Source organism: Lepidothrix coronata, unplaced genomic scaffold, assembly GCF_001604755.1.
Source record: "Lepidothrix coronata isolate B3197 unplaced genomic scaffold, Lepidothrix_coronata-1.0 Scaffold82, whole genome shotgun sequence".
Classification (NCBI taxonomy): domain Eukaryota; kingdom Metazoa; phylum Chordata; class Aves; order Passeriformes; family Pipridae; genus Lepidothrix; species Lepidothrix coronata.
Genome location: NW_016690262.1, coordinates 2,964,709 through 2,974,821, shown reverse-complemented (window position 1 = coordinate 2,974,821; position 10,113 = coordinate 2,964,709). Strand labels below are relative to the sequence as shown.

Genomic DNA, 10,113 nt, shown 5'->3' with positions numbered 1-10,113 from the left:
TTCTTTGTCACCGCATTTAAAACACTAAATTACAATTTAGTTGCTCTTTAGAGAGAGTAATTGCCAATATCTTGCCAAACAGCCTGTGTCCACTATAAATGAAACTTGCATAAATTAGAAAGGGTCATTTTGATTGTAAGAGAATATGAGAGTAATTTATACTATAAATAAACACCTTGATGTGGCTAGTAGCATTTAGATGACTATAAAATGTCCCTTGTGTAATTAGGGAACACATTTTTGTCTAATTAAGAAAATGAATGAGAATTATATTTTGAGGGAGTGCAGGTGGTATTGCCACCCTATTGCAATGTAATACATACCGACACTTGCATTACTTTTATATACAACTACTGTAATGTTTAGGAACAGTTTTTATATTAAGCTAGCAGTCGATAGATTTTAACTTCAGAAATGCCAGCAAAACACAGCTCTTAAAAAAAGATCTCACCAAGAGAGATAGTTAAAAAAAAAATCCACCCTATATAGAGTGATTCCATTTTGCTGTGTTCGAAGGGACTGTTTAGAAAGTGATTTAAAAAAAATAAATAAACAAGTGATTCTTTCCCTTCTCTCACATAATATAATTCATTAATACCTAAAGCTTTGTGTGCTTGCTTTTGGCTGTTTGCTTATAAATTTGTCCTAGTTTAGAAAAATCTGTCAAATTATAGGTTAGCAAAGGTATCACATCAAAAAGAAAAAACAAATGGAAAACACTCCAGTTTTAAACAGGGACAAATATGAGAGCTTTTAGGGTACAAGTCCAAATACAGACAACTCACATGAATGCTTGAAATCATTTACTCTCATTCTTTGAGCTGGAGTGAGCTGAAGAAACAGAGATGTTTATGACCACTTTTGTTTGAAAAAAAGTGCCCTTATAATAAGAGAGTCAATAAATGAATATGTTCCTTTGCTTTAAATATTTCTCCAGGGAGGTGTTTTTTCCTGCCTCGCCGGTACCTCCTTTTCACTTGCATTTTTGTAGTCTGTCACGGCAAGAATTCCAGCCAAGTCTATACTTTTATTTTCACTTTCATATCCTGCCCAGCTTTCTATCAGCTGCCAGTTGAAGCACATAACACCTCTCATGTCTGCACGACTGCTTAAAAAGGGACATTCTCGCCCTGCATTGACACAGAGTACAAGGAGTGCGAGTGGCTGCTTTTCTGGAGGCACAGATACAGTCATGTGAGAGAACGAAGAGTCCCTCGAGAGCATGAAATTGTGAGTTCTGCTTTTCTTTTCTTGTCTTATGTTAAATGCTGGAAGGTTCTTTGCAGTGGTAGTGATTGTCAACCTGATTCCATAGAGGAGCTAATCAGCATGGCTGCATTTAATTCTGATGCCTTCTCTGCGCTATGGATGATGGACCTGAGAGTTGGACCACAGGATACAGTTCACTGGGGTTCTGAGAAATGGCAGCAAGTTGGCCCATTTAATGAATTTGTCATGCAGCCGTCTAAAACTGCTCTCTGGAAATGTTCAGTTGCAGTCCTTGTTTCTCTCACTTGTATGACAACTATTGAAGATACAGAAGTCTTATTTAGCTTCACAAATAGATTTTCTGAATCTGGCTTTAATAGACTATGACAGTACAATGAACTAACTGGTATTGTAGTGTTCCTGAAAAAATGTTATTTCACTGAGAAACAAGAAGGAAGTGTCCAACCCTAGAAACTCATCTCTTCTTCAGTAAGGAGATAGGGCCATTTCTAAAACCCTGTCATTTTGCTGCAGAATATTTTTACCACCTCACAGTGCAACATGCACAGAATAACACCCAGTGCCCAGAATAACACAGATGGGGACATAAAGAAGATTGCACAGAAATTAAGTACCATTTTCACTGTCACCTCTCAAGTGCATGAACCTTACGGAGGTAAGCGACGGTTCCTGGAAACCTGACAGTCCTCCTAGGGAGCTGCTGAGACTCCTCTTCAAGACATTAAAGTTTATCTCAAAGTAGAAAAGTTTTTCATGATGCTGATCCTGTCTAAGCAGGACTTTGGGATTACAGCTGCCATTCCCTGTCATTATCACAGGCACTAAACCCTCACTTTTCTTAACAGTTAAAATCCACAACTTCTGAGCTCAGTACAATTTTCAGATTATATTTTTTAGCTCATTTATAAGTATCCTCTTCTGCTGACACCCGGGCCTCTGACACCTCTCTGCCCTGGTGTTCCACGGCAAGCCAGACACCGTACCTTTGGGAGAAGCTCCTTTCTGTCCTCACAACCCTCTTCCGTGCCTTCCTGGCACTGCCCTGAAAGGCCACTTCTCTTTCCCTCCTGTGGTGGCTGCCCCAGCAAAACACTGTTCGGGCTGCAGATAAGAGGAGTGGTCACGGCATAAAGCTACAGCATTCGATTCCAAGGTAAGCAACTCTTCCGAGTCCTCCTCGGGAGAATACACTTAAGCTGCAAGCGGGGAAGGGACTGTGCAGCAACAGGAGCACAAACCATAAACTCTCTTCCCTATAAGGAATGATAAGAGGGAGCTGCAAAAACGTCACTGCTTGGGACAGCAAACAGCGAGCTGCCTTTCGTGTTTGTGTCACTTGCCTGCCTTCTAAATCACAGGCATATGTATTTCCCCACAGAGTGTTTTCTGTGTGGAGTTGTTTTTTTCCAAGTTTGCAAATTGCTCAGAAATGGCAGCAGGAATTCCCTACTATATGCTCTTTATCATAGGAATAATTTCCACCTTATGTTAGGTACAAATCTAGTACTATGTTATTATATAACAACTGAAAGTAAAACAGAACGGAGCAGAGGGTGGAGCATTTGCTGCTGTCACTAGTTCAAACCTTATCCTAACTTCTCTGTCAACTTGCTGCACAGCATAACGAGACTTGTGAGTACTTCACAACTTTTGACATCCTCTTGTTTTTCTTTCTTGCTTCATTGTATTAAAAAGGTGAGGTAACTCATACAGCTTAACTTCTAATTATTTAATGTTTTTTGTAAATTATCTTATAATATTTGTTATAAATACAGAAGACATAGTTTAAGTATTGTATTTAATCTTGTTTGGACTTGGCACCTGTTTCTCTGTTTCTGCTGTGTGAGAGACTTCAGCAAGTACAGAGAACTGGTGCTGGCCCATGAAAATTTGTCATTGTTTGCTAACGAATTCACACAGCAAAAATGAGGAGAAAAAGCTACTGCTGTGAGCCTAGTTAACATAGCAAGGACCGAGACAAAAATCTGGGAGGAAAGTTATTTACATCTTAGTGTATACACTTGAAAGAGCATTAAATGCAGGCAGGAAACTGAAAATCAGCAGTCAAGTGGAATCCTACTGAAAGCAATGACACTGAGATCCTGTAGATGATAGCAGAGTAATAGGGAGGTTTTAGTCGGTAGTAAACAAGAGTAAACAAATGCATTTATGAGGCTTGTGAAAAATACCACTTTCTCTCTAATCATAGAATCATAGGTTCATTTAGGTTGGAAAAGAGGGGAAAGATGTGTGGGACAGAAACTTGTCAAGTATTGTACTGTCTAAACCTGCAAGATTATATCTGTAAAAGCCAGTAATAAGTTCTCCTTCCTATGCACAACCCTTACCTTGTGATTCCTTCTGCATACAGCAGGTATATTTGTGTGGCTTACTTTTAAGAAAGTCTGGTACTGCAGAACAAACTCCTGTTGATAATTATCACAGCATGGTTTGCTGTACTTTCCAAATAGTCAATAGTGCAGCATTTCCTTTGTCTGTTTGGATTGTGTTTATTTCTGCTTACAGTTACCAATTTATTTGACATGTACCAGTTAAAAGGAAATCTATCATTTGTTTAATTTATCTTGGAAGGAGATAATTATAGATCAATATAGCATAAACAAAAAATATTTATAGACCAATAGAGGTATCAAATATCATTCTGTGAGTGTCTAGTGGACTGTTCTAAACTTTGAGAACATGTATGACTTTGTAGCCATTCCACAGACATGAACAACAAAGGTCTGCCTTGCCAGTTCTTTGGAGTGTAACACTGAGAGAGCGAGCAGCCCCGGTGCCGGCAGGACCCAAAGCACATCGCTGCCGTGCAAGGGAGGGTTTCCTGGGCTGGGGGAACCTCGGGGCGAGCCGAGAGAGGCGCCAGGAGCTGCAGACGGCGCGACAGCGGCTGGCGGGACCCGGGAGCCAGACGGCCAAGCCCCTCACACGTATAAAAATCCCTGAGGGAAAGGGAGTGACCAGGACACTGCCCCGGAGGGTGCGGCACTCGCGCCGACGGGAGCGCGGGGCGGGAGCGCCAGCCCGGCCGGGGAGCGGTGGGATCCACCCGCCAGAGCCGCGGTGGGAATATGCTCTGCCCTGCTCCAGGTACAGGTGCCAGAGATCCCGGAGGACGTGAGTGGGCTCGTCTCTGTGACCGGCCCAGCTCCCCCGGTGACCGGGCACAAGAGGTGTGAGGCTCGGAACGATAAGGAGGACGATGGTCCTTCTAGCTTGGGGATGTCGCTGAGGTTGAGTCAACCCGTGTGCCTGTGCCAAAACTGCTTCCATAAAGGAAAAACAAAGGAAAGACAGCTTGATGTCATAGATGATCCCTTCTGAAGGGAACAGAAATCCCCATATCTGATCAGACCCTCTTCTTCAGGAAGTCTGCTTCCTTCCTGGGGCCTGGATTAAAGACGTGAAGTGTTTGGTACAGCCTTCCAATTATTATCCGTTACTGTTTTTTCAGTTGCAACAGGAAGTCCAAAGGCAATCAAAATATTTCAGGGCCTTGGGACGACTGTTAAGGGATCAGGAACATAAGTGGTGTTCTCCTCTATCCTTCCAATTGCAGGGAATGATAAAGGAAGAAGTGGAATGAGCCAGCTCAACTGAACTGCCTCTGCACCAATGCACACAGCATGAGCAACAAACAGCAGGTTATACAGGAAGAAAATTAGAAGGGCCAGAGTCCAAACAAAACTTTACCTGGCTACTGCCATAAACGACACTAGAAAGTGTTTCTATGAATGCATCAGCAGCAAAAGAAAGGCTAAGGAGGCCCCTCCATCCTTTGTTGGATGCAGGGGGAGACACGGGGGGATAGGCCCCTTCCAGCCAGGCTGGAAGCACTGGGTGGTGCTGGGTTCTGCTTGTGAATTGTTCTCCTCTCTTGTACAGTCTGTTATTAATGTTCTTGTTGTTCCTTTTCTTAGCTCATTGCCTTTTCTAGTAAATTGTTCTTATCTCAATCCATGATCTTTACCTTTTGTGTCTCCAATTCTCCTCTCCATCCTGCTGCAGCGGGGCCAGGGAGTGGGACAGGGAGTGAGTGAGCAGTGCGTGGAGTGTTTCAGCAAGGACACTAAATTGAGGAATACCCTTCCTAAACGATGACAATGGAGAAATACTCTGAGAATTTGAAGGAGAAATACTCTAATGTATTTAATGCCTTTTTTGCCTCAGTCTTTAATAGTAAGACCAGTTGTTCTCTGGGTACCCAAGCCCCTGAACTGGAAGAAAAACCCAGGGAGCAGAATGGAGCCCCATAATCCAAGGGGAAATGGTCAGCTACCTGCTACACCCCTTAAACACGCACAAATCTATAGGGCTGATGGATCCACCCAGAGTTACTGAGGGAGCTGGTGGAAGTGCTCATCAAACCACTTTCTGTCATTTATCAGCAGTCCTGGCTAACTGAGATGGTCCCAGTTGACTGCTTATCAAATGTGATGTCTATCTACACAAAGGGCTGAGAGGAGGATCCAGGGAACTACTACAGGCCTGTCAGCCTGACCAGGGTGCTGGAGAAGGTCATGGAGCAGATCATCTTGAGTTCCATTCCATGGCAAGTACAGAACATCCAGATGATCAGGCCCAGTCAGCACGGGTATAAGGCAAGTTCTGATTGTCTTACCTGATCCCCCTCCACAACGTTCTTCTGGAGAAACTAGCTGCTCATGGGTTGCACTGGTGTAACGTCAGCCAAGCCCAAAGAGTGGTGGTGAATGGAGTTAAATCCAGCTGGTAGCCTGTTGCAAGTGGTGTTCCCCAGGGCTCAGTGTTGGAGCCAGCCCTGTTTAGTAACTTTATTAATGATCTGAATGAGGGGATCAAGTGCACTCTCAGCCAGTTTGTGGACGACAACAAGTTGGGTAGGAGTGCTGGCCTCCTGGAGAGTAGGAAGACCCTGCAGAGAGATCTGGACAGGTTGGATTGAGGGGCTGAAGCCAATGATATGAATTTCAACAATGCCACGTGCCAAAGCTACAGACTTGGGAAAGAGGGGCTGGCAACTTGCCTACCTGGAGGTGTTGGTCAACAGCCAGATGAAAACAAGCCAGCAGCCTAGGTGGCCAAGAAGGCTGAACAGCATCCTTGCCTGGATCAGAAATAGTGTGGCCAGTAGGGCCAGGGCAGCCGTTGTCCCACTGTACTCGGCAATGGTAAGGGTGCACCTCAAATCCTGCGTTCAGTTTTGAGCCCCTCACTTCAAGAAAGACATTGACATGTTGGAGTGTGCCCAGAGAAGGGCAACAGAGCTGGTGGAGGGTCTGGAGCACAAGTCTGATGAGAAGCAGAGGAGGGAGCTGTGGTTGTGTAGCATGAAGAAAGGAGGCTCAGGGGAGACCTTATTGCTGTCTACAACTACCTGAAAGGTAGTTGTAGTGAGGTGGGTGTCCATTTTTTTTCCCCAAGTAACAAGTGACAAGACAAGATAAAATAGCTTCAAGTTGTGCCAGGGGAGGTTTAGAATGTATATTATGAAAATTTTTTTCACTGAAAGGATGGTCAAGCATTGGAGCAGGCTATCCAGGGAAGTGATAGTCACCAACCCTGAAGATATTTGAAAGACACGTAGCTGTGGTGCTCAGATTAATGGCTGGACTCAATGGTCTTAAAGGTCTTTTCCAACCTAAACAAATCTGATACCTTGCTGTAATTATGAATGTTTGAACACCACAGTCAGACCTGTTCTAAGGCTTCTTAGAAGTTCACTGAAAATAGAGACGCATCCTAGGGGCCAGAGGTAGAGGCTGATGTGGAGTAATTGTGTAGTATAGATAACATAATGCTAGATTTTTTCTTAAGAGCAGTGCCTTTCAGGCCATGGACAGTAATACATTTGACAGAAATCTTCAAATGTCAGGTTCAGGGTTCTGTCAGATAAATGTTTCCCTCTTCTGTGCTCAGGTAGTTCTGCTTGCTGCAGCCAGCACAACACAGAGAAAGGCAATCTGGAACAGCCCACTGTGAGACATGCTGTTCTATCAGAGTAACATGGTTTGTGATGTAAAGAAGACGACTGTTCTGCAGGACACCACAGTGTTGCTGCTTGCAGGGATCAGTAAAGCACAGCAGCCCAAACTCAGTTGTTGGAACAAACTTGTTACTCTGCACAAAAGTACAGACTTCATTCTTCTTGTTTTTCACATGACACGGTCTTGTTGCTACGTTCTCTATTTCATCACTGCACCATCACTAGGAGCTAAACCCCAGGACAGTAATACCCATGGATTCCTGGTTTTTTTATGAGGTCTTTCTGTGCACTTAAAAGCTCGTAATGGAAGATAGTGAGTTTAATAACTTTAAAGTTATTTTTACCACAGGACTGTAATTCACTGCCAATTCTCATTATTATAATACATTTCCAATTCTCTACACCAAATTATAGTGTGTTAGGCAAAACAAGAACATCACAACATGTCCATTTGCTTGTATGCACGCTAAAATATTCCTAATTTTCAAAAGCATTTCAAAAATAACTGCTCAGGAATGGAGGGAGGAAAACCCTACTATCCATTACTTATTATCAGCTACTTATTTCTCAGATAAATGTGTATGAAGCAAAATCTCATCTCTCTGAACAGTTTCCCGGTTTAAAGACATTCTTCTCACTCAACTCAGGTTTCTGATTCCCATTTTACACATTTTGATGGAACAGAAATTCACTCCAGGAATGAACGCTATCATATTAACAAACATGCTGATAGAGTTTGTGTCTGCAAAGTGCAAACTCTAGTAGGTAGCACTGTCAATAGGTCCTCATGGGAATGTGTGCTCAAAACTCCTTTTTGAGCAGAAGTTTAATGGGGTAGGACAATGTTGGAGGTCCCTTGTACCTACACAGACAGATTATTCTTTCAGAGATGAAAGGAGTTCTGATTTTGCATCATTAACCCCAGGTCAACTTACCTGCTCACTGCTTCTGTGCCAAACACTGAACCTTAGCTGCTTGTGCCCACCTCAAAGGTTCCTGCACACCGAAGGTTCCTCTGCTCTTGCTGGGCCAGTGCTGTTCCCAAGAAGGGTGCTCAGATCCCATGCTCAGAATGAACCTAAAGGAAGGACTAGAAGAGAAAGATATTTTATTCAAGCTCATCGTACTGTATCAGTGTAAACAGAGATCCCACTTGGCCTGGGCTGAGTGCCACCTTTGGATTAATATGCTGCACAACTCTCTGAGAACTCTAGTCTGGGATTTTCTCTACATCCTTTAACTGATCTGGGGCCTGTTCTCCATCATTCATCAGGATTTATGGGGAGCCTGGGCTGGATTTTTATATCATGATGAGAACACAAAGAATTCAGGCACCTTGGCAACTAATAAAAGCTTTCTGTCTCTCATTCATAAATTAATGTACTAGTGTAAAATAAGGAGACTGATTCCTTTTTAGCTAAGAAGTTACTGAACAGTAGCAGAAATATTGGGAAGCCAGCAGGAGATGTACTATATAATTAAACTGTTGTCCTTGATGATAAGTTATTATTAGCAGACAACAAGATATATGCATCATTACAAACCATCTTATAGTACTTTGTGCTATAACAGATGAGGTATATCCTTAGTGGCAGCATAGGGTGATCATTCAGACATTGTTGTCATTATAGCTGCTATAAATTACAACTTAACAGTTTAATAGTTTACCAATTGACTCTAGTGCCAATGATTAAAAATTTTTTATCAAAAAAATGGCTGGTTTGGTTTTTTTCCCCACCAATGAACTGTTTTTAAAAGCCTGTTTTATAAAAATAAATACATGTATACAAGAAAGGTTGTACTCTGTGATAGTTAAAAAATCTTACACCAAAGTTGCCAAACCAGCCCACCCATGACTAGAATTTATCAAATGTAATAGGGTGTGTTTTTGTAAATAAAAATACAGGAGAAAAATATTTACTGGCTGTAATTTATTTTTGAGTAGACGGATCACTATATTTTAAAATATTAGCCAGAAATAGTTCCCACTGCACCTTTTCCTGGCTGCAGTCTCTGCCAGAAGGCTGTGAATATCAAGTGCTTGGTAATTTCCTTCCCTAGAATTTAAGCTATAAATAAGGGCAGCGTGGAAAATCTTATTGTGTCTGTAGGAGAAAGGGCTTGTGTTCATTGATGGTGTCACATCACTGTCTGCCACAGATTCTGTTTGTGCAGACACAAATTTGACAATGCAGTTGTTGAGCTAAGGATCTTATAAACCACTCATGCAGTAGAAGACCCATTTTTTGTAAAGGAATAACAGCAGTGACAAGGTTTTACTCCACATATCTTAAATAAAATTTTAACTGCGAATATGTTGTTAACATATTGACATTGGTTCCTGTTGGTTGGTAAAGCAACATGATAGAAAGTTAGACCTGAGCTCTGTGGCCTCTTTTGATGCAGCACTGGCTAATTAAGAATTATGGCACTTCTACCAGTGGTGCCTGCATGTATCTCTGGCAAGTGACAGTGTCATCGTCTGTCTTCCTGAAAGGGAAAGTAGGAACCTTACCTGCCCTTCAGAACTTAGGAGAGGTTTTGCAGGGATGTGGAAATCTAGGCACCTGCAGATGGTTACTGCTGCCAACCTACATCTAAGAAGAAAAGATATCAACATGAGCACACTTATTCAAAAATAACAAATTATATCTGTTTGTATAAGCCATACAGTCATGTAGCCTCAGGTTGAATGTCATTTTAACCTCAGGTTGAATGTTGTGAAAATAACAGACACATGACAGGTACACCTGTTAAAACCAAGGGTGTGTAGTGTGCTTGTAAGAACATGGAAATGAAGAGTCAGAGTAGCTCTCACAGGCTCATCTATTGTAGCCTGTGGCAGAAAAACAAGGAGTACGGTTCGGTTCACTTGCAGTGTATTTTGGTAATGGTATAGT

At 42.4% G+C, this 10,113-nt stretch overlaps 1 protein-coding gene across 3 annotated transcripts in view; it reads left to right on the top strand.

Annotated features, from left to right (window-relative positions):
* Positions 1–2,275: 2,275 nt before the first annotated feature.
* The window catches only part of IL15 (interleukin 15), a 36,934-nt gene continuing 29,096 nt past the window's right edge, over positions 2,276–10,113 (top strand). Inside the window, exon 1 of one of the 3 annotated variants that reach the window (XM_017820405.1) lies at positions 2,276–2,383. The gene's annotated coding sequence lies outside the window, so the exon portion shown is untranslated. Of the gene's footprint in view, positions 2,384–2,647; positions 2,926–10,113 lie in introns of those variants that run through there. The other 2 variants (XM_017820404.1, XM_017820403.1) reach the window with 2 other exon arrangements.